The 24,333-nt window shown below is 35.6% G+C and overlaps 1 protein-coding gene across 1 annotated transcript in view; it reads right to left on the bottom strand.

Annotated features, from left to right (window-relative positions):
- LOC111044027 overlaps positions 1-21,141 on the bottom strand; it is a 184,013-nt gene extending 162,872 nt beyond the window's left edge. The window contains exon 1 of the mRNA XM_039436711.1: positions 20,648-21,141. The gene's annotated coding sequence lies outside the window, so the exon portion shown is untranslated. The remainder of the gene's footprint in view (positions 1-20,647) is intronic.
- Positions 21,142-24,333: the final 3,192 nt, after the last annotated feature.

Below are 24,333 nucleotides of genomic sequence, written 5' to 3'. Positions count from 1 at the left end.
TATCTCAATAATTATCCTGGTCATTAGTAATTTGTTTGGAAGATGTCTACGAGTTATTCATGCTTTATATTCATGTTGACTTTCAAGTCTGCCTGACTGATTTTCTAGACGTGTTGCGTGTAATTCACGATTTAGACAGTGAACATGACATTCTAGGATTCTAGAGACGGATTTCAGGTAGAAGAGATCGGAACGGAAACTGAATTTCAGAAGCAGACCTGATATGATAATCATTGTAGAATTGACAATTAAAAATATTTAGATTTGCATTCGTTACATCTTCGAGTTTAGACAGTGAACATGACATTCTAGAGGTGCGTACAGACTCTCGCTCTGCTCTGCAACCGAACGTCACTCCAGCAGAGCGATCGATGATCGACCGGGGAGCAAGAGTAGTTCGACCGGGGAACGGGAGAAGAGCTAACATCTTCCGTAACGTTCATGATGGGTGCGTGGGCGGTCCGACTGTGGTTCGATGGTGGTACGAAGGCGGTACGAGGGCGGTACGAGGAGGAGCGTGCTCGGTGCGGATTGGAAGCACGAATATGTGTACGCAGCTTGGGATTCTAGAGACGGATTTCAGGTAGAGGAGATCGAAACGGAAACTGAATTTTAGAAGCAGACCTGATATGATAATCATTGTTGAATTGACAATTAAAAATATTTAGAATCGCATTCGTTACATCTTCGAATTCAGACAGTGAACATGATATTCCAGGATTCTAGAGACGGATTTCAGGTAGAGGAGATCGAAACGGAAACTGAATTTCAGAAGCAGACCTGATATGATAATCATTGTTGGATTGACAATTAAAAATATTTAGATTTGCATTCGTTACATCTTCGAGTTTAGACAGTGAACATGACATTCTGGTGACGGATTTCAGGTAGACGAGATCGGAACGGAAACTGAATTTCAGAAGCAGACCTGTTATATGATAGTCATTGTTGAATTGACAATTAAAAATATTTAGAATCGCATTCGTTACATCTTTGAATTAAGACAGTGAACATGACATTCCAGGATTCTAGAGACGGATTTCAGGTAGATGAGATCTGAACGGAAACTTATTTTCAGAACTGGACCTGATATGAGAATTATTGTTATTATTGTCAATGAGAATTTTATTCGTCACATTTTTGAAACAAGATACATTTTTAAACAGGCCTTGAAAAAAGGAACAAAGGCCCGGTTTCACAATAGAGTAGATTGATGTAGAGTAGATAGGGGTGCCCACAATAGTGGGGGGAGGTTGCGTCCTTGTAATTTTGGGGAGGGGGCATAAATCTTGGGGGTTCTCAAAAAAAGTTCATCAACATGAAAAATGACTACTGACATTTCTTTATGAAGCAAAAAATTATTCGAAATATCCATTGACAAGCTGTCTAATAAGGCATTCCTCATCATAGATCATCGCCGTAAATTTCAACATCTATAAAACTGACCGATGCTAATGATAAACAAGTGTGTGGTCTGTGGCCCATGGTTGACGACTATAAAAACCTTATAAAGTTGGGCCGTTATTTTGTGGAAGAAGATTATTCGAGGAAGTGTGAACAGCTAGTAGCTATAATGATAAGCGATCACCTACTACATAGTTACATCCGTCGCTGCTAGCTAACTCGGATGAAGAAGAGGAAGAAAAAATGAAGAATATAAGAAGAAGAATAGGAATAAGAATGAGGAGAAAGAGGAGAAGAAGCAGAAGCAGAAGGAGAAAGAGGTGAAGGAGAAAGAAGAGAAGAAGGAGGAGAAGAAGAAGAAGAAGAAGAAGAAGAAGAAGAAGAAGAAGAAGAAGAAGAAGAAGAAGAAGAAGAAGAAGAAGAGGAAGAAGAAGCAGAAGGAGGAGGAGGAGGAGAAGGAGAAAGGGGAGAAAGAGAAAGAGATGGTGGAGAATGAGAAGGAGAAGGAGAAAGAGGAGAAGAACAAGAAGAAGAGGGAGGAGGAGAAGAAGGAGAAGTTGAAAGAGGTGAATGAGAAAGAGGAGGAGGAGGAGGAACAGGAGGTGTAGGAGGGAGAGGTGGAGGGGGAGGAGGAGAGAGGATAGGAGAGGAGGAGGAGAAGAAGGAGAAGGAGAAGGAGAAGAAGAAGAAGACGAAGAAGAAGAAGAAGAAGAAGAAGAAGAAGAAGAAGAAGAAGAAGAAGAAGAAGAAGAAGAAGAGGAAGAAGAAGAAGAAGAAGACGAAGAAGACAAAGAAGAAGAAGAGGAAGAAGAAGAAGAAGAAGAAGAAGAAAAAACAGGTAGAATGGAAAGAGGAAGAGCATGACAAAAAGAGAAGAAAAGGAGTTGATAATGAAGACAAAGAGGAAGGTCACAACGAAAGAAAAAGTTAAAGATGAACAAGAAAACCGGATAGGGTGATGCAGAAGGAAGAGAAGACGATAAAGCTGTAAGAGAGGGATAAGAGGATGATAACTGAAATAACATATTTGTAGGAGGACGAGAAAAACGTAAAGAGACTGAGAAAGGAAACTCATAAGACCAAGAAAAAACTGAAAGAATAAAATCACTATGAACTTGAAGAATATCCATAGAAGGGAAGATAAGACAAAAATTGAAATAGGAGCGGAGAAGTTCATAGAAGTTCATAGATTCATAAGTAATATGAAATACAAGATAGAGAAACTTACATAAGATAAAAAGATTAGCAAAGAAGAGAGAAGAGAATGAACGAGCTCGGTGGCTATCTGCAGGTAAAAGATGAGGGAGCAAAAAATAACAAAGAATGTTTTTGAAAAATACACCAGGATAATTTGGAGAAGAACTTGATAAGTTGAAGAATTCAAAGAGAATGAGAAAACAAAATGAAGAAGAAATGGAAAATTGAGAAGAAATAAAGATGAAAAAATAACATGATAAAATTTCAAAAATTATAGAAATAATATCAACATGAAAAATATTTTTAAAAATGACGAGACAAATAAGAAAAAAGTCTAAAATACTGGAGATGTCGTCTTGATAAAAATGACTAGACGAAGGCAATAAAGGAAGATGAATTACAGTCAAATATGAGACGAGAGTTGTTGGGGTCAGGAATTGGAGGCGTGCTGCTATGGATAGAATAGAATGGAGGCAAAATAATGTTAGAAGAGGCCAAGATCCGCTTTGGATTGTCGAGCCAATGATGATGATGAAGAGACGAGATGAGAAGAAAATGAAGAAGAGAAGAAAGATTCCTTCATCCGCAAAAATGTATGGGATTTTAAATCTTCAATTAAGACAGACTTTGGAGGATTCAGGATGAAGATTCACCATAAATTCGGTGGCAATTTCAAGACCGTGTGAAAAACCTTGCTCTCACTTCCTCCTCCTCCTCCTCCTCCTCCTCCTCCTCATCATCATCATCATCATCATCATCATCATCATGATCCTCCTCCTCCTCACAAGGTCGTCTATTCCGGACGGAAGTGGCATCTTTCCTTCACTTTGCAATCAAAACTATTTACCGCTTCCATAGAGCTAAGGCAAGGCTACTACCGTATTATGTGTGAAAACTAAATTTGAACGACCCGAGATAATAAGAGGTGAGAAATAATCTGATAAAACAGTGTGAAAAGCAAGGTTTTTAGATTACATTTTGTGCAATTGTTGGTTAGTTTTAGTAGCTCAGTATGAGCAGTACATGGATGAAAGAAGAAGAAGAAGAAGGTTTTCTTTCTTCCATGGAGCAGTAGCTCAGCACACGGTTGTCTTCATAATTTTTCATTTTGAGCAATAATGGGAGTGTATGCTTCAATACTGCGAGATTTTAATTTGCCTAGCCTATAAACATAACCTAAAAGTATCTGTTCAATTAGGTTTTTATGGTAAGAGGAAAGGTACCTGCTTTCTGTGTATTTATTTTATATTTTAATGAAGATATTCAACTGATTTTTTATGCGTTGTTGAATTATATTATCTTATCTTGTGATTGGGGGAGGGGGATAGGGTTTGGCTCTTAAATGGCAATATTATTTGAAATGTGTAGATGATTTTAGATAATAAACACGAATAACTTGAAGTTGAAATACTCGCACATTTGAGATATCGCACATACGAATGACACCCATTGTAGTTTCAATTACTATACAGTTATACTACTCCCACAGGCAAGTTGGTCATCATCCTCAGTAAAAAAATATTTCAAAAAGTCACACTTAAAAGGAGGAGGATAATAGCAGATTTATTCAGAATAACAAATTTAACAGAATAATACTCATGTACTTTTTGTATTCTTAAGCTGCGTACACATATACGCGCTTCCAACCCGCACCGAGCACGCTCCGCCCTCGTTCCTCCATCGAACCACAGTCGCTCCGCCCATGCACCCATCATGAACGTTACGGAAGATGTTAGATCTTCTCGCGTTCCCCGGTCGAACCACTGTTGCTCCCCGGTCGATCATCAATCGCTCTACTGGAGTGACGTTCGGTTGCGGAGCAGAGCGAGAGTCTGTACGCACCTTTACATATTATCATGTATGAATCATTGAAATTATTTGTTATTGAAGCAATTTTTTGATGAAATCCTGTTTGCTTCTCATCTATGTTTCAATTCATCGATGTTTATACTATTATTCATCTATTATATTAAATCATCATCTTCTATGTTTATTTCTGTTCTATGGTTTCATGAATAAATATATCAATCAAATACGTCTATGCAGATCAAATATGGGCGACACTTGTTTTTTTCAAATTTTTTTACAAATTGAAAAACATGATTCACATCCATATTCCCTGTAATAATATCCGGTTTCTTCTGGTTCATTAGGAGGCTTCCCTTCCCCTTCTTCATGATTCTCCTCTCTACTACTTTATCCACTCCTCATCTTTCTCTTTCCATTATACTATGAGGAATATAGGAATATCAGGAATATATAATATATCCTCTCCTCATCTTTCTCTCTCTATTACACTATAAGGAATAAAGGAGGAATATAATTCATCCTCTCCTCGTCTTTCTCTCTCCATCCACCTTAGCTCTCCATACACACAACAACCTTTACGGATAGCCTAAACCGATGATATTCTTCAAGTGTTACATTTTTCTAATAAACTTTTATCTGTATTACCGTTATTATTACATGTAGAAAGCGGCGCACATTCAATCGACATGCGTGTAATGGGTGGTGTGTAGAGGGAGATGCACCATGCCTCACAGTCACACACATGTTGAACCTGCATGTATGTAAAACAGTTAGGACGGTCCTCTCATCCCAAGTAACATCATTGTCGACGTGTCTTGAATATAACCTAAATAGGTGACACCTCAAATTTATGCTCCAAATTTCATATTCTGATCTCGTCCTATCCCAAACAAGATTTTTGTCTTCTTTCTCTTTCTACTTCTTCTACTTGTTCTTGTTCGTCTTCTTCTTCTTCTTTTTCTTCTTCTTCCTCCTCCTCCTTTTTTATTCTTTATTGATTCATACAACAAGTATATCATCAAAAATTATAGGGAGAGAAAAAAATCTTCTTCTTCTACTTACGCCTCTTCTTCTTCTTCTTCTTCTTCTTCTTCTTCTTCTTCTCCTCCTTATTCTTCTTCTTTCTCTCTCTCGTTGTTGTTGTTCTTCCTCTCTTTTTGTTGTTGTTATTCTCCTTGTTTATCTTTTCCACTTATAACATTCTTTCTTCTCCTTCCAACTCCTCATTCGTTCTAATTCTCTTCTTTCTATCCAACTTTAGCAGACAGAATCTTCTCTCCTCAACATACATCTCCTTTTCTCTCACTTTCTCCTATTTCCTCTAAATGCTCTATCTTCTATTAGTGTTACTTTCTAGTAACTTTTCCCCTTAATCATTTAGTTTTTTGATCAATTCATTTTCTATAGATACATATCCATATACATTGTCCTCTTCATCCTCTTATTTACTTCCACATTATACTCTTCTCCGATTTATCCTCCTGCATTTCTTATTTTTTCCTTTTTTCTCATTAACGCCTTCTTTCTTATTATGTCTCCCTTTCATACATACCTGTAATTCTCCATCATAATAATGTTTTTACTTTCCTTGCCCTATTACCATAGGTAAGGAAAGTATTGCTTTCCAAAAAATTTAAGGTACCCTAATTTCATGTTTTCTATACGTTTTTCAAGGTCCCCGAGTCCAAAAACATGATTTTTTTCATTTTTCTTTTTTCTTTTTCCATCAATCTACGTTCCTCGTTTTCTCCGTTCCTCTTATTCTCTTTTCTCCTCGTTTTCACTTCCTCATCCATCTTCATTTCCCACTCTTCATTCTCTTTCCTCCTCCATACTCTAATTTTATCCCACTTCCATTCCTTCTCGAACTCCTCTTGCTCCTGATTGTTTTTCTCCTCTTCCTTCTTCTTTCCTTCTCCGCCTCTTCCTGCTCCTCTATTACCTCCACCCCTCTACCAACTCCTCCTTCTCCTCCTCCTCCTCTACCTCTTCATTCTTCCCCTCCGCATCCACCTTCTTCTTCACCTCATCCTCCTTCTATACTCTTCCATCATTATCATCTTGATCTTCCTTTTTTTCTTTATCACTCTTCTCCATCATATTCTCTTCCTCCTCTCTTTCTTCATCATCATCTGATTCTTCTTCATCATCTTCATCATTTTTTCTTATTCCTCTTCTTCTTCTCCATCATTTTCTCTACTTCTCCATAATTTATTCTCTTCCACTTCTTTCTTTCTTCATTACATCTCCTCCACCATCTTCTTCTTCATCACCTTTTTTGCTCCACCATCATCATCCCCATTATTTTTCTCTCTATCCTCTTCTTCATCATCTTCTCCATCATTTTCTCTCCCCCCCTCCTCACTCACCCTCTTCTTCTACGCATCTCCTTATCCTTATCACCTCCACTGAACCAGACAAATGGTCCATTTGTTGCGTCTAATACTGTCCCTCGCATCTTGCTTATCATAAAGGTAGGCGTGTAAAGATCCCGACCATATTGTTATGCTAAACACGACCCCTGTCTACAACTACAATAGGCCACCCTTTGTACTTCGAAAAAAAAGTGAAAAAATAAATGATGATACATCACTTCCTTCAGTCACCCCCTCCATTTATCTGGATCTAGCGTCTTTTATTCGACTCGAAGGGTGGTAGAAATCTGTATTGGATATTGGAGGATGCTGATTCACAAAGGTAGAGTAGAGGGCAATAATCTGATATGTGCCGGATAAAGTAGATTAAATTGATATAGTGGATTAGAAAATACACCCTGATCTATTATTGTGCTCCATCCAATAGAATTCCATTGCTGTCGGTAAATACTGTGCTATAAATTCGTAAAATTTTATAGTTTTCTCAAACCCATACTATATTACAGTTTCCTCGGTATTGTGATTAATATATCATTATTTATGATAACGTTTTCAATAAGTTCTTAGGGACTCATTTGTAGATTATTTCAAGCACCTAATAGACAGGGCGTCAGGGCACAGCAGACAAATAGATCAATGAACCCAATTCAAAACTATTTCAAATTCAACATGTTAATCTATCCAATACAAAACAAAGAAACCCCAAAATATTGTACCTTATCGAAATTGGTTTATTTTAAAACAGAAAGAGCAATTCTTTCAACCTGTACAGCACCTTGGAAAGAAGATTCTTCTAACTTGTAGAGCAACTTCGGTAATAAAATTATGCTGATTTTGAAAAGTCATTGTGATTGTACTCTGTAGATTTACTCCAAGATTTAGAAATTAGACTGTTGGAGCATAGACTAACCAAAAAATAAATCTAAGAATATTTCACTCCCGGTAGCATGAGAATCTATCAATTTTAACTGTGGTTTAATGAAGTCATAGCAATGTCCAATTCGTTCATTGGTTCCCGAGGTATCGGTTCCGTTAAATGCCGTCATATAACTCCAGTCAAATTTATATACATACATGCAACCGGATGTTTAGGATGTTATTTTAATGCAATAATGTCCCTAGTATTCAGTAAAATATTAACAAATCCTGTATTATTTTAATGAATAAGTATAGTGTTAGGAGTTTAGAATGTCTCAAGCTCAATCTATATATATATATAAAAGCGAAATGGCACTGACTGACTGACTGACTGACTGACTGACTGACTGACTGACTGACTCACTCACTCGCAGAACTAAAAATCTACCGGACCAAAAACGTTCAAATTTGGTAGGTATGTTCAGTTGGCCCTTTAGAGGCGCACTAAGAAATCTTTTGGCAATATTTTAACTCTAAGGGTGTTTTAGGGTTTAAAGTTCGTCTTTTAGCATGTATATTCTTCTTCTCCCAATCTCTTAATTATAATTGAAATTTCCATATCATATGTACTATAGAACTATAATCTAGATAGAGTATCTCTTCGAAACAGTTGTTAACTGGCAACTAAATTAATAATTTTGTCAGGTTGGCATTAAGTTGAGTTGACTTTGATAGGTTGGCACCAAGTTGAAGATTTAAACGCATTTATCGCGGAAAAATTGATTGGGCACTGCTACTTCAATTCTGGGAATATTATATTACTAGCCGTCAGGCTCGCTTCGCTCGCCATATCCGTTTAGCCAGACGTTTAGTCTGGACCCCCGACTAGATTGTTCTAACATATGATAAAAATACTCAAATGAAAAATGCAGGCGAGCGAAGCGAGCCTGCTGATCTCATTCTTGGACGATCCAGTCGGGGGTCCAGGGGGCGGAGCCCCCTGGCTACACGGATATGGCGTGCGAAGCGAGCCTGACGGCTAGTATAGAATGTATAACCATAATATAATGTCCCTATAAGTATTCATTAGGAACATTATAAAATTATACTTAAGAAGTATCAATACATAATTGTACGATTTCAGAGAAAATAATGTTTCAAGATATAAATAAAATAAAAATAAAATTTTCAGTACCCTTGTTGTAAACATGTTGTGATAAAATAATTCAAAAAAAGGGTACTAAGATTTTTATTTTTATTTCTATTTATATTACAAGTAGCCCTATACAGAAAAGATACAATAAAATGACTCGAGATAAAATGTACTGTAGAAGCAAAATACAGTATTTTCAGTTCAGTTTTTAGTTTCAGTAGGAATTGTATTTAACAAGTATTAATGAATATTTTGACGTATGATGTTCAGAATTTAGAGAATGTCTCAAGATGTAATGTACAACCAAAATACCAAACCTTATTCGTACAGAAATTCCTCATCTATGGTTCCAAAAATTGCAGACCAAACTTGTGGTACAATATCAGCAATAACGATAATCTCCAACGTCACCATCATGAACAAATTCAGTCTCAGAGACGTCCTTGCCACAAAAAATCGCCAACAGAAACCAACTGACTACTTTCACTCAGAGAGCAACAGAGTGGCATGTCGGCTGTCGGCAACAGTCAACACAATCACCGAAACATTCATAAATAATTAAAGACAGCAAAAAACAAATAAAAACCAAACTGCACTCAATGACAACGCCAAAGTCAGATTTACTTTGCACTTTCAGTAGTTGTTGAATGGGTAGCGTTGATGTTGCTTATGAGAAATGGTGACAGTTTGAAGTGAATGCACTGTAACTGCGTTGCTGCTATACCGTTGCAGCTACTATAGTGCGGTCCACGTTATAATGACAGTATTTGATCAACTTTGGTTTTGCTATCCTAGTTTATCATTCGACAAACCCTGTGGTACTATCCTTTTCTAGGTCCACAACGATGCCAATTATGTTTTTGACAGTGTAGAAATATAATTAATTAATGCAGAGAATCGGCATCGCTATTCTTCTATCTTTTCTTTATCCACTGCCATTATAACGTGGACCTCACTATAGTAACTTATTCTCCTGTCCTTAGTTAATTCTTTCTATGCTATTTTTCGGTGTACTATTTTTTACCTATCTCTATCTTTACTTCATCTATCTATTAGATATTATTATCTAAAATATATTGTCACTCTTATTATGGAGAGATTTCACATCACCATCAATTCTATTAATTTTATTATTCCATTTATTCTTTCTCTTCTTCTTAGTAATTTGTTGTTTGTTTTTATCGTCTTCTTCTTCTTCTAATACCACCGCTTCATCTATCTACTTATGATCTTTCTTCTTCTATTTTTTCTTCTTTCTTCTTCTATCTTTCTCTCCTTCTTAGTAATTTTCTGTTTATTTCTATCATCTTATTTCTCTTCTTCTACTACTACTACCGCTTCATCTATCTACTTCTGATCTTTCTTCTTCAATTTTTTCTCCTTTCTTCTTCTATCTTTCTCTCCTTCTTAGTAATTTTCTGTTTATTTTATCGTCTTCTTTCTCTTCTTCTTCTTCTACTACCACCGCTTCATCTATCTACTTCTGATCTTTCTTCTTCTATTTTTTCTCCTTTCTTCTTCTATCTTCCTCTCCTTCTTAGTAATTTTCTGTTTATTTTTATCGTCTTCTTTCTCTCTTTCTTCTTCTACTTCCACCGCTTCTTCTACTATCTACTTATGATCTTTCTTCTTCTATTTTTTCTCCTTTCTTCTTCTATCTTTCTCTCCTTCTTACTCATTTTCTGTTTATTTCTATCGTCTTCTTTCTCTTCTTCTTCATCTACTATCACCGCTTCTTCTATCTACATCTAATCCTTTTTCTTCTTTCTTCTGTACTTTACATCCTTATTATTTTCAGTACCTACGTTTCTCTTCAGCTCAAATCAATTCCTGCGTTATTTTAAATCTCAGCACTTTGATATTATCCTCTTCATCTTATTTTACTTATTTCCTCATCTACTATTTTATTACATCATCTTGTCAGCTACGTATATTAGATTACTAATCATTTTACTTTATTATCTTTCAACTCTTATCGTCATTCTGTCAATTATTATTCCTCATTATTCATTTTTATCACTTTCTTCTCCACCAGTCTCCAATTATTATTATTTTTACTTTTTTTTCATTTAAAATATTTTTGTTCAATCCTACTTCTCTCTCTCTCTTATTTATCTTTCTATTTCGCCTTCCCCACCCGTTCCCGGCATTACGCAATTTGCGATAAGGGTGAAGAACAATGGTACAATTGTATTTCGCTATTCTACGACTCATCGACGTTCTACTGTACGGCTGTACGCCATGCCGGCTCCGTGAGCTAGCTCGAGACCCGTGCTGTCTCTACTCTTCTTCAACGAGACCGTGCCGTCTACGTGAAGACCGTTGCCGTCTCAAACATCCACCGCTGACAACGTTAATTGTGCCCTGAAAATCCCTCGCTGGACAAGAAAATAAGTGCCAAATTTCCTTCTCATCATCTACTATTTTTTCTAGCAAACTTGTCACCGAAATCTTTTAGTTTTTTATAGTCTTCAATATGTAACAATTTTGTTTCATTTTTTTACTGAGTATTGCTTATTTAGCCTAAATTATAATTTAGTATTGTATTGGAGGCTTAAGTGTAAGAGAGGGCCGACTGCGTCCTAACTTCGCCCTCCTAGGTCAAAAATAAATGCAGTCATTCTATTCTATTCTTCTCCTCACTATTCTTCCATCTCTCTCATTTTTTGTCCTCCTAGCTGGTCATGCAGTCTTGGACTATGTCGGCTTATTATTTTTCTCTTTCCTTGTTCTCCTTATCAGGCCTTTTTCTAGTCATCCTTCTCCCTAGTCCTATACGTCCAATCACAGTTATTCTTTTCTCCTATCTTCGCCACCCTTTCATCCAGTAAATCATCTTCTTTATCTAATCTCCATCTCCACCTTTTAACATACTTCTGCCACTCCCGTAGCGGAGATTCCTCCCTTCTACTCCATCGAGCCTAATTCTTTTCTATCATCTTCCTTTTCTTGAAATTCATCCACTTCTTTCATCGTTTTTGTTCTTGACGTTGATCATTTTTCCCTTATTTTTCACTCCCCTCTATTTTGTTATTCATTTGATTTAAAAAATCCCATTGATTTACACATTTTCTGTTTCTAACTCTGTTATGACTACAACAGAACTTTTCAGTGTGACAATAGATAAAAGTTATCCAAACACAGGCTGGTCGCCAATAATCGGAACGAATAGGCACTATCAGAAGAAGAATTCTGTTATAATTATTTGGCTCTTGACATTGTTCACTTCTCCTACTCTTATTTTATTATACATTTGATTTAAAAAATCCCCTTGATTTTACACATTTTCTGTTCATAATTATCTTATCCTCATTTGGTTCTTGTCATTGTTCATTTCTCCTACTCTTCCTCATTTTGTTATCCATTATTACCATCTCTTATTCACTCCTCACCTCTTCTCCACCACATCCTTCCCTCCCTTCTCCTAATATCTCTCCTCTTCCAATATCTCCCAGTATCTCTTCCGGTGGTGAGTTGATGGGAAGGATATTATTTTATATCCTTTTTATCGACAATAACTATTTGTTTAAAACCGCTGAGTCATGAAGTTACATCACAATATTATATTATCGTTATTCTAATTGCATTCAATCTTTATTTACATTATTTTTTATACTTTGTAGAATCCTTTGAATAATAATTATTATAAATACTGTGATTTAATGTAAATTAGAGTATAAGCCAGTGAATATTGTAACATACATGAATAAAGAACCCTAATCTTCCTTGCACTTCCTTCCTTTTCCACATACTTGTACTCCTATTTTCCACCCTAACTTTCATTCCCATTCCTTCCTTCTTCCATATCCTCCTCTTCGTTTCTACTTATTTCCTCCATCCTCCTCTTCCTTCCCACGTATTTCCTCCATCCTTCTCTTCCTTCGCACTTATTTCCTCTATCCTCCTCTTTCATCCTACTTATTTCCTTCATCCTTCTCTCCCTCACTACTCATTTCCTTTCCTAGATCTTCTCCCTCTCCCTCATCCACTCATTTTCCCTCGTTCCTACTTATTCCCTTCCTCCTCCTCTCTCCCTATCAATTTCCTCTTCCAGATCTTCTCCCTCTCCCTCATCCACTCATTTTCCCTCGTTCCTACTTATTCCCTTCCTCCTCCTCTCTCCCTATCAATTCCCTCTCCTAGATCTTCTCCCTCTCACTTACACACTCATTCTCCTTCGTCATCACCCCATTGTTCAAACGAAAGTGAAACCACAGCATTATTTGCAGTACTGGAACGATTTGCAATTGATCAGCCAACTCAGTCCGTGAATTGGCGTGCGTGCCTCCCTTTCAAATGCACTCTGTACCAGTTTTATGTGTCTGTGTGTGTTTGTGTTAGTATGCGCAATGCCCAATTTATTACAGCAGCCAGCTTGGCTTACATTGCACTGGTACAGAGCGAACCTACCTGGGTAGAGACCAAGGAAATATATACAATTCATGGATAGAAACTGGGTGTAGGAGACTTGGCTAGTAGGGTAGTCTGCTGCCTGTCTTCGCTCCCGACAATCTTGAATAAATTTCGCGCGTTTATATCCTGACGCAATATATCTATGGTGATATATATACAGCTACTGTGATATATACTGTAATACAGCTATATAGACAGCAAAAAGTACAGACCAGTTTGGTAGAGCATTGGCGTAACTATTGACGATAATTATTATCCTTATTTTTCCCCTCCCTATCACTTCAATGATGTACTTATTGTATGAATCAATAAATAATCAATCAATCAAACAATTTTCGACAATGGCGCTTGAAGCCAAACGCCAGCAAGACAGAGGTTTCATGCTTCCACCTAAACAACAAACTTGCCAAGAAAGAACTCAAAATTCAATTTGAGAACACATTGCTGTCCTCCATAACAGCACTCCTAAATACCTCGGCGTAACACTTGATAGAACTCTCTCCTTCAAAGCCCACTTAACAAAACAGCGGAAAAGTTGAGGACCAGGAATAATGTTGTTCAAAAGCTTTGTGGAACTAGCTGGGGGGCTTCAGCTTCAACCCTGCGCTCAACAGCTCTGAGTCTTGTATTTTCTGCTGCTGAATATTGTGCACCTGTGTGGCTAAACAGTCCTCACACACACAGAATAGATGCCCAACTCACAATACAATGAGAATGATTAGTGGAGTCATCAATCAACACCTACTGAATGGCTTCCAGTTCTAAGCCACATACCACCACCAAACCTGCGTCGTAAAATGCTCTCATCAGAGATTTGAAAAAATTTCAAATAACCCAGACCTGAGAATACATGAGGAGATTGAAAATGCAAATAAAACCCGCTTGCGATCAAGAAAGCCCCAACAAAAACTGCAATTGATACTGCTACAGAACAGAACTTCAATTTGCTTAGTGCATGGCAGCAGGAATGGACTATGAAGCAGCGAGATCAAATCCCATGGTTCTCCCAAAAGCCACCAGGTTTTGGCTTACCAAGGAAAGCTTGGTCGACTCTAAACAGAATTAGAACCAAGCACGGTCGATGTGGTGACTTGTTGTATAAATGGGGCAAAATACCATCGCCCTCCTGTGAATGTGGGGAAAAACAAACAATTGACCATATAGTGAAAGAGTGTGCAATCACAGCCTTCAGAGGAGGAACAGAAGAAGATTTCTTGATGGCAACTCCAGAGTCAATAGCTTACTTAAACGGACTGGATATATGACAAGGGATTATTCCAATGATGATCCTGAAAATGGAATGGATACTGATTGATACGTCTTGAAAGCCATACGCTAAATAATCAATCAAAGACAATTAATTAAACAATTAAGGTACTTGTAATCAGAGAGAATTGAATAAAAATTCATAAATTCTATTATCTCTGTTTGTAATCAAATAATCAACAGCTCTCTGATTGTTGTTCTCTCTGCTTGTGAAAAGCTTTTAAAATAATTGGATGACTGTAATAATAATATGGTTTTTTAGAAAATAATTCAATAAAAGAATTCTGAGAACGATTATCCGAGAACAAATCCTTAACTTCATTTCAATTATTAAGGTATTTCAATTGTTATTGTATTATTGATTGGAAATATTTTTTAGTGATTTTGTATTTTGGCGAAATAAAGTTTCTTTCTTTCTTTCTTTCTTTCAAGTAGGCTAGTAATATTTTCAAATTCAACATTTCATTTTTCCACCATTTTTTGTTTTCATTAGTTTTAATATCAGGTCAAGTTTAGAAGTTTGAACTGTTTGGGAAAATTATTTTTTCCTATGGGTACCTTGGAAAGTGACCATTTCTGCACTGATTGCAGGCCGCAAAGAATCACTTTTCCGCTCTAGTGCGCTAAGTATTACTTAGCGTACTCTTAATACTTTGTATATTATCTTGCAGCCATCCCAATCAGCTGTTGACATTGATGGCGTGTATTTTGAATGCGAATTTGTTCAATCTATATTTTTTCCGATTTTCAAATAAATAAAGATGAGAATTCATTAAATTATACATTTTGAATATTATTAATTATTCATTTTTTCAAATAATATTTTTTTCATTCATAAATTGATTGGTTGAAAAATTATTTATAAATTGAGATTTACTAAAATTATTCAAATTTTCAAATTAATTGGATTAAGTTTATTTTTTAATTTGAATAAATTATCGATTATTAATTTTCAATTTGATTATCAAGTTTAAAATAAATCAAAGTTGTTATTAGTAACAAAATTATACAGACAAACGTTGATGGATTTCAGCCATCATTTTACCTATAATCAACCACTTCTCATATTGAATGGTAACTGTAGGAAAAATTTAATGTGAAATACATGCGCAAAATTCCTCTGCTGCACTCAAGAAACCATTCCGCCCTCGCCTACGGCTCGTGCGAAAACGTTTCTTTCGGTGCAGCAAACTGTCACTTTGCGCACTAGTTGCACAAATAACTATTTTCAATCTATTTGGTTCAACGTGAATCAATTAATTTTCAGTATAATTATTATTATCAAATTCTGTTTTTGTGGTCAATACTATAGCCATCTAAAGACCAATAAGCTATTTTTTTCTATCCTAACATACTACGTATGGAAAAACATTTAGAAGTGTTCTAATTGATATGAAAATTCATGAAGGATTTACGTGAATACAATACTTTATCAATTATGAATGAGATGTTTTCAACTCACGAATAAAAAAAACCTGAATCACCAAGTATCAAGTAGTAATGTTTGATGTTGAAAACCAATCTTCTTCGTAGTATGACTCATTCGTAGTATTGTCATTGACAATACACAAACAAAAATTTCCCAATTTGGTGTTATGTCAATTTTCAATCTTCGGAATTCATGACTAGATTCGACGACAGAGACAAAGGAAACAGAAATGAGGAATGTAAATAGGACGGGACAATTTTGGACAATTGATTCAATCAATCTCGTCACAAAAAATCAAATTAGTCTAACTCTCGTTCTCGATATCGGGAGATTGCTGAGAGCCATGTAACCGAAATAACGTACAGTACTTACATTGCTTATCCAACTTTTGTATGCTTTGAAAAGCATGATGACAATATCAGTCATCCTTGGTTGAACATGGCATTTTCAGAGGTAGGCTTATAAACCAACGAGAGAAGGCTTTCGCAAATATGAATTGTATAATTTAACAAATTTATCAACTTAAAAATTGAATACCGGTTATTTCTTACTCACTTTTCAATATTTCTATTATTTATTATATTTTTTTATTTATTATTGATCATTCAGAATTACACAACTTACAGAAAAGTACCACAGGCTTATAAGCCCAAAACGGTTCCAATTCTATTTTATACAACAAATGTAGCTAGGTTATGTGTCACTTCTTATCCTGCTTATCCATGGTTTGCTCCACTCTTACCCTACTGTAGGAAAGAATTATTTCAATATCATAATGCATAACAATTGAAATCATAGAAAGCGGTCAGGCGTTCAGAGTTCTGTGGTCTACGATCTTCCTATGGACAAAATGATGGCATTCAAAAATACAAGCGTTCTTATTGCTTGAAGATAAATTGAAGAGAAACAAGATGCTATCAGACAGAGAGCTACTATCTCTATCTGCAGCTTTAGTAGTAATTTATTAATATGATAAGCGCCGCACACTCTCTCTCTCTCTCTCTCTCTCGGTATTTTGGTAGAGAGTTAGTGGGAAGGATACTTCGAATATTCTTTCCGAAGAATGGACATTGATATGTCCAAAGCTCCGCCAATTTATGTAGATGAATAAGAATATTATCTATTTTATCTATAGTTATTACAAATTGCTTTTTTTCATAACATATACGGCTCAATAGTTATTTTCTTAGTTTATATTTTGTAAATTCATCTACAATTATGCTGTATTGTAAGCTATTATAATATAAAAGTGTATAAGCCAGTATATATTGTAATCTACATAAAGTACTCAATCAATCAATCTCTCTTTCTCTCTCTCGTACTAGTTCAATAACTAATAACTTCAGTTATACTTTATAGCTTCGTTATTACAACTTCAGTTTCCAAGTATTTCGTTTTCAAGAACGCGGAACTCTGGAATCCGGAACGCTGTCTGTGTGCACACTTCCAAGTCCCATAATGATCAGAAATAAAATATAGATAGATGAAACAAGATTAAAAAAAAACTGGAATATATATAAAAGCACACTAATATTAAAAGCGAAATGGCACTCACTCACTGACTGACTCACTCACTCGCAGAACTAAAAATCTATCGGACCAAAAACGTTCAAATTTGGTAGGTATGTTCAGTTGGCCCTTTAGAGGCGCACTAAGAAATCTTTTGGCAATATTCTAACTCTAAGGGTGGTTTTTAAGGGTTTAAAGTTCTTCTTTTAGCATGTATGTTCTTCTTATTCTCTTAATTTATAATTGAAAAATGTCCATACCATATGTTAATATAGAACTATAATCTAGAGAGAGTACCTCCTCGAAACAGTTGTTAACTGGTAACTAAATTAATACTTTTGTCAGGTTGGCATTAAGTTGAGTTGACTTTGTTAGGTTGGCACCAAGTTGAAGATTGAAATGCATTTATCGCGAAAAAATTGATTGGGCACTGCTACTTTAATCAGAGCTATTCCTGGGAATATTATATTACTAGCCGTCAGGCTCGCTTCGCTCGCCATATTCGTTTAGCCAGACGTTTAGTCTGGACCCCCGACTGGATCGTCCTAGCATATGATAAAAATGCTCAAATGAAAAATGCAGGCAAGCGAAGCGAGCCTGCTGATCTCATTCTTGGACGATCCAGTCGGGGATCCAGGGGGCATATCCTAGACGGATATGGCGAGCGATGCGAGCCTGACGGCTATTACAGTATAAACAAAAGCATTTTTCCATAAAATACAAACAAAAGCATTTTCGCCCAAACCACGAAATCACAGTCTAATACTCGTATGTATTTTAGGACTTTGGCACATAGTAACGATAGCTATTATCTTCGAAGAATAAATTCTCAAAACCTACACCAATGTCAAATGCACATGATATCCAAAATCCTTGCACTAATAAGTCAAAGATCAATCACAAAAACAAGTAAGTCGTAGAAATTCCAAATCTCTGAATAATATCAACTACCAATCTCATTTGCCAATATTCCAAAACAGAGTTCAGTAACCGACCACCAAATTTGGAAACATACCAACAGAGGAATTCTCTCTCTAATTAGCTAATCTCATTCAGAAATCTATTTCCAAAAACTCACAACGTTCGATTTCATCAATAAAACTCGAAAACGAAAGCCTCGAAATTGATTTAGGAAATTGTTAATAGTTCCACAAGAGGATCGCGAGATTGAAAATGATGGATCACCAGTTTTATTCTCTTTGCGAAGTTTTGTAAATTGGGGGAAAATAGTTGAATTTTGAAAAACGACTATCATAAACTCTTACTGGCTACTATAGGCTATACACGGTCAATAACATCAACTAGCTTCTCAGATAGAATTCGAAAATGAAAGCTAGAATTGATTCAGGAAACGGTTTAATAGTTACAAAAAAATTCGTCACATTTCAAATGACGGATCTCAACTTATTCATTTTCATTGCCAAAGTAAGATGATGAGTTTCACTTAAAACTGACAGCATTGATTGAATGGGAAGTATTGATGTTATCCACAAGGAATGCTGACAGTTTAGAGTGAATTTCACTAAACCAAGATACAGCAGAAAAAAACTTTTGTGAATTTTGAAAAACAACCAATTTTTTCAAGTAAAACACAAATCATCAGCGATTGGAAAGAAAGATTCGCAGCGCGATTTTATTTCTTAGGTCTACATACTTCGGCTGAGGCTAAGATGACAATCTCTGTTCTCTATGCTTGCTCAAACGTGACTCACTCCTCTTTCTCTCTCTAAACCTCCTCTCTTTCACTCTTGCATTCGTGAAATTCTCGAGATCACGACATAGTCTTTGATGACTTCATATTAGAAGGAGACCACCTGCAGCTATATCTTAGCCAATTATGTGGGGGATTCCTTTAAAAAGAGGAATAAATGAAAATGAGGCGGTCTGTGAGTTCTAATTTTGCAACAATTTGGGTGGTTGATATAGTATTTGAATTTATAGGGTCTATCATATTTTTTATATACGGTATATTCTAGGGCTACTCAATATTATTTTCAATGAATCAACTAGTACATTTTTCGATATAGTTATAATGACACTCAATAATGCTTTATAAACGAAACAAGTGTGTCTACAAAAATATGAGTAGAATAGTATTATTCAATCAATTGAAAAACGTTTAATATATATATATCATCAATTTAACGGAGAGACAGTGTAGTCTATACTTTTAAATTGTCTCAAAGACAGAGATCAGATTCATATGGCGAAGATAGAATATCTCAAAAAAATATGATAAGATCTTGTGTTAAATTGTGAAGTTTTCTACAAGATGAAGATGAAGTCATTACAAACTTCGAAATAAAAACACTCTAGACTAGAACTTTGGAATGGATGATTCCACGTCTTTAATAGTATTTACAATTTTGAAATTTTCATACCACGGGTTCCAATAATAATTATTATTATTCTATGCTTCAATCTGGATAAATGAAAGAACTTGAAATAGTTTGCAATTGATTCACACATGTGTAATCGCTATTTTGCGTTAAAACTACAAATTTTTCATTATCAATCAATCAATCAGATAATTGTATCAAAATGCCTAATATACCATCAATTAAAATGATAATTCACCATCAATATAATTATGATATTTAAACATATCAAGCATAACTGAATCCTAGAAATTTCATTCATCTATCGTTTCTCCAGCCATGGGTTCGATTCGACTCACCAATTCTGGAATTCACTGATTTTACATTCATATGATCAACTCCTGCACATGTACAACCTTACATGAGGTATTCAGGAAACCAAGAATTGCAGGATCGTATGGAATATATTATAGGCTGATGCACAGTCTGAGAGATCAAATGATCAATTTTAGGGGAAACAAACTTTTCCAGCAAGAATTGGACTAACATAAATAAATTCAGAATTACAAATTATACTATTATCTGACCCAATGATATCGACAAATCAACATATAGCTTCACAGCAGACCGCACAATAGAAACAAAACTAAATTAACGACTTTATTCGAATCTTAAAAAGAAATATAAACAAAATTTAACTCTCTAATCTTCCATCAAACGATTTACAAATAGTTACACCGCACACTAGAGAGAATTATTAGCATAAACAAGATTCAAAAGAATCCTAAAATAATCAACACTTATAAAACAATTAAATTTATTCTCATCTGCCACCCAACAGCCTCAACAAAGTTTCACGCGCTCTAACACAAAACCAAATAGAATACAAAGTTGCTGCCGCTGCCGGCTTACTGACCTGTATTATAATCCAGCTGCACAGCAATAAGAAGCTGATTCACTCACCACTCACAGAAACAAAATCTGCACTAAAAAACAAGTTCTCCTCCTAGAGGGTGAGTCTGTCTTTCTATTCGTTGTCGGCAAACTCAGACCAAACAAAAAGAACAAGGAGAGAAAAAATAAAAGCCGCGGTGACTGAATAAGTAAGTAGCTGGTTACAAAACGCAAACCGTCGCGCGCGTTTCAAAAGACTACTACGAACTTGAAAAAAATTTAATCTATACCACCAGTCTTGTCTCTCACCTACACCACTAGTGGTCAGTCGGCGAAAAAAATGTCAAACCGTTTGTGATATCTAAGGAGATAACGCGTGAGCACGAGCACAAGATTAGTGTAACTCCTTACAGACTCGGGAGAGAGACAACCTCACAGAAGCAAGTCTGAGACACAACTGAAGTCTGGAGACGGCGAAGAATTATTGAGAATGCAGCTGAATGCAAGTTAGCGGGGACTGCTGATGCAGTGCTCAAGAATAGAGAGATTCCTGAGGTGTGTTGCAGACAGAACTGCTCCGTTGGTCGACGATGGTGCGGAGAGGAATGCTCTGTGCAAGAATGATACCACGGAATGATACCAAGAGTGAATTATTGTGGCAAAGTATTTCAAGAGGGCTACTTGAATTATTCAATTAATATAAATAACTTTCAAGTGTCCACGTGACAGACACTTGAAATTTTTTTTGAAAGCTGAAACTATTAGTGTTTATATGAAAAAGGGTAGGCTAGTAATTTTATTTAGTAATTTTATTATGAAAATTTAAATTCGTCTAAAGGATGAAGCTTCAATGTAATACCGCATGTAAAACAAAAATCAATCTTGTTTTTATAAGTTACTCAAAGTGATATCACAAATGAACTCAAAGACAATAAATTTAGCTGATCCACGGTCTATACAGAGTGTTCTGAAAAAGGTGCCCATAAGTCAGGGCGTGATCCCTCTCATCAAAAGAAGAAAAAAAGCTCTAATTAACATAGGTCTGAAAATGCTTGGTTACCAAGTTATACAGAGTGGAAGATTACGTCTAAATTTCAGTTCCCCTGCCGAAACGAAGCCCTACGGGTATTTGTTGTCTGTTAATTAAGATTTCAGCGTACAATAGATGAGAATAAGAGAATAAGAATAAGAATGAGAGTAAGATTTGGCTGTTACAATTCAGCGTACTTTATGAACTGAGAAATTGAATAAAACCGTTTCCAGATCTTTAGCCATAGTAATTTTCAAGATATGTGATAAATACGCGAAACTTGGTCCCGAAAAACAGGTTCCTTCAAGGTTGTAAGCAGATTTACTTTGTTAAATGTACAATAAACACAAAATATGTTTTTACCGAACTTGTAGAAAATTTAATTTCAAAGAGAAAGATGTAGAATAAGTCTATAATAGACAAACGCAACCTTAAAAAAATAATCCTTAATTACATACAAAACGCATGAATAGTTATTTGTATATCTAGAGTGAAAAGTACGACTTTTTCTCCCTGAGGGAAAAAGTTTGAAGCCCGAGGCGAAGCCGAGGGCAACAATTTTCCTGAGGGAGAAAAAGTATTTTTCGCTCGTGATGTACACAATATTTTTCCTCCATCTACATTTCTTTATAGAAACTGCAAATTAAATCATTATAATAACTTACGTATTGGTGACAATGTTTCCTAACAACATAACCTAAAAACTAAAACCTAAAAACCGGTCGTCTGATAGGCACTGCTGATTGCGCTATCTATCGGCCAAAGTTGTAACAATCATATCAGCTGAGCTACCAAAAATGGCTGACTGCAGATCACGCGGTTCAGATTTGAATTGCAGAATGCAGATCAAGAATATTTGTTGGCTGGTATTTTGAATAGAATAAAATATTTTTAAAATTGTATACATTTTTATTGTCTACCAATATAAGGAATATAATATCATACAAACATATATTTCATGAGTTGATCAAATTTCTGGTTGTGGTATTGAATTCAGTTGACTCAATGACAGACACCTCTATTACGCTTTCTCATCTGAGCTTAGACCTTCTAACCTATTACCATGTAAATTTTTTAAATAGAGATGCTTTCCCATGTTATTTAAATGGAGTCACTTTTACTCCCTAGGGAGTTTTTCTGTTTTTTACTACCTAGAGCGAAAAAGTGACACTTTAGTATTATGTTTCAGGGAGTAAAGTAAGTACTTTAGCCAGTAGCTGGAGGAAAAAATTATTTTTTCAAGGTTTCGTTTTGTCTATTATAGACTTATTCTACACATTTCTCTTTGAAATTAAATTTTCTACAAGTTTGGTAGAAACATATTTTGTGTTTATTGTACATTTAACATAGTAAATCTGCTTCAAACCTTGCTTAAAGAAACTTGTTTTTTCGGGACCAAGTTTAGCGTATTTCGTCACATATCCCTAAAAACTACTGTAGCTAAAGATCTGGAAACGGTTTTATCAGTTTCTCAGTTCATCAACATAAAGTACGCTGAATTTAACATTTTAATTAACAGCCAACAAATACCCGTAGGGCTTCGTTTCAGCAGGGGCGTGGAAATTCAGACGAAATCTTCCACTCTGTATAACTTGGTAACCAAGCATTTTCGGACCTATGTTAATTAGAACTTTTTTTCTTCTTTTGATGTGAGGAATCACGTCCTGACTTATGGGCACCTTTTTTCAGAACACCCTGTATATAGGTTTCTAAAGACCTTGGGATGATCTATAGATAGTCTAAACTCTAAAGTGATTCCATCACAGGCATAAGAAATAGGCATATTATCAAAAGTTCAATATTATGCCCCGGTTGCACAAAAACCTGTTAAATTTTAAACGAGATAAAATGTCACGAGAACCAATCACAGAAGATTTCTTCAAGGAAAAACCTTCTCTGATTGAATCTCATGGCATTTATTCTTGATTAAAATTCAACAGACTTTTGTGCAACCGAACCAATGTCAATTTTGGTTGGTCTATAGCCTACATAATCCAAACTCTAAAGTGATATCATCATGGGAATAGGAAATAGGCATATATGACATATTATAGAAAGTTCAACATTTACATTTACGAGATAAAATGTCACGAGAACCAATCAGAGAAGATTTCTTCAAGGAAAAACCTTCTCTGATTGAATCTCATGGCATTTATTCTTGATTAAAATTCAACAGACTTTTGTGCAACCGAACCAATGTCAATTTTGGTTGGTCTATAGCCTACATAATCCAAACTCTAAAGTTATATCATCATGGGAATAGGAAATAGGCATATATGACATATTATAGAAAGTTCAACATTTACATTTAAATCATAATACAACCCTAACACCCTAACTCCGCCTAAGGATATTTTTAGGGTCCAATGTGACGAGGCTCTTGAAGCACTATCTACAGGAATTTCATCCAAATTTCTTTATTTTTAAGGGAAAAGAAAGTCGATGTCTGAGATGTCCACTTCAAACTGTCAGTATTGATTGAATGGGATGTTATTCATAAAGAATAGATGTTATTCATAAAGAATACATGTTATTCATAAAGATCTTACAATAGAGAAGAGAAGCCCTACCCTAACTCCGCCTAATACAGAATATTTTCCCATTTCATTTCAACCCAAACAGTGTAATGAACTTCTCTTCTCTATTGTAAGATCTTTACGAATAACATGTATTCTTTA

The sequence above is a fragment of the Nilaparvata lugens genome, chromosome 10 (genome assembly GCF_014356525.2).
Source record: "Nilaparvata lugens isolate BPH chromosome 10, ASM1435652v1, whole genome shotgun sequence".
NCBI lineage: Eukaryota > Metazoa > Arthropoda > Insecta > Hemiptera > Delphacidae > Nilaparvata > Nilaparvata lugens.
The sequence above is the reverse complement of the archived record's forward strand: the minus strand, read 5'-3'. Positions and strand labels throughout refer to the sequence as shown.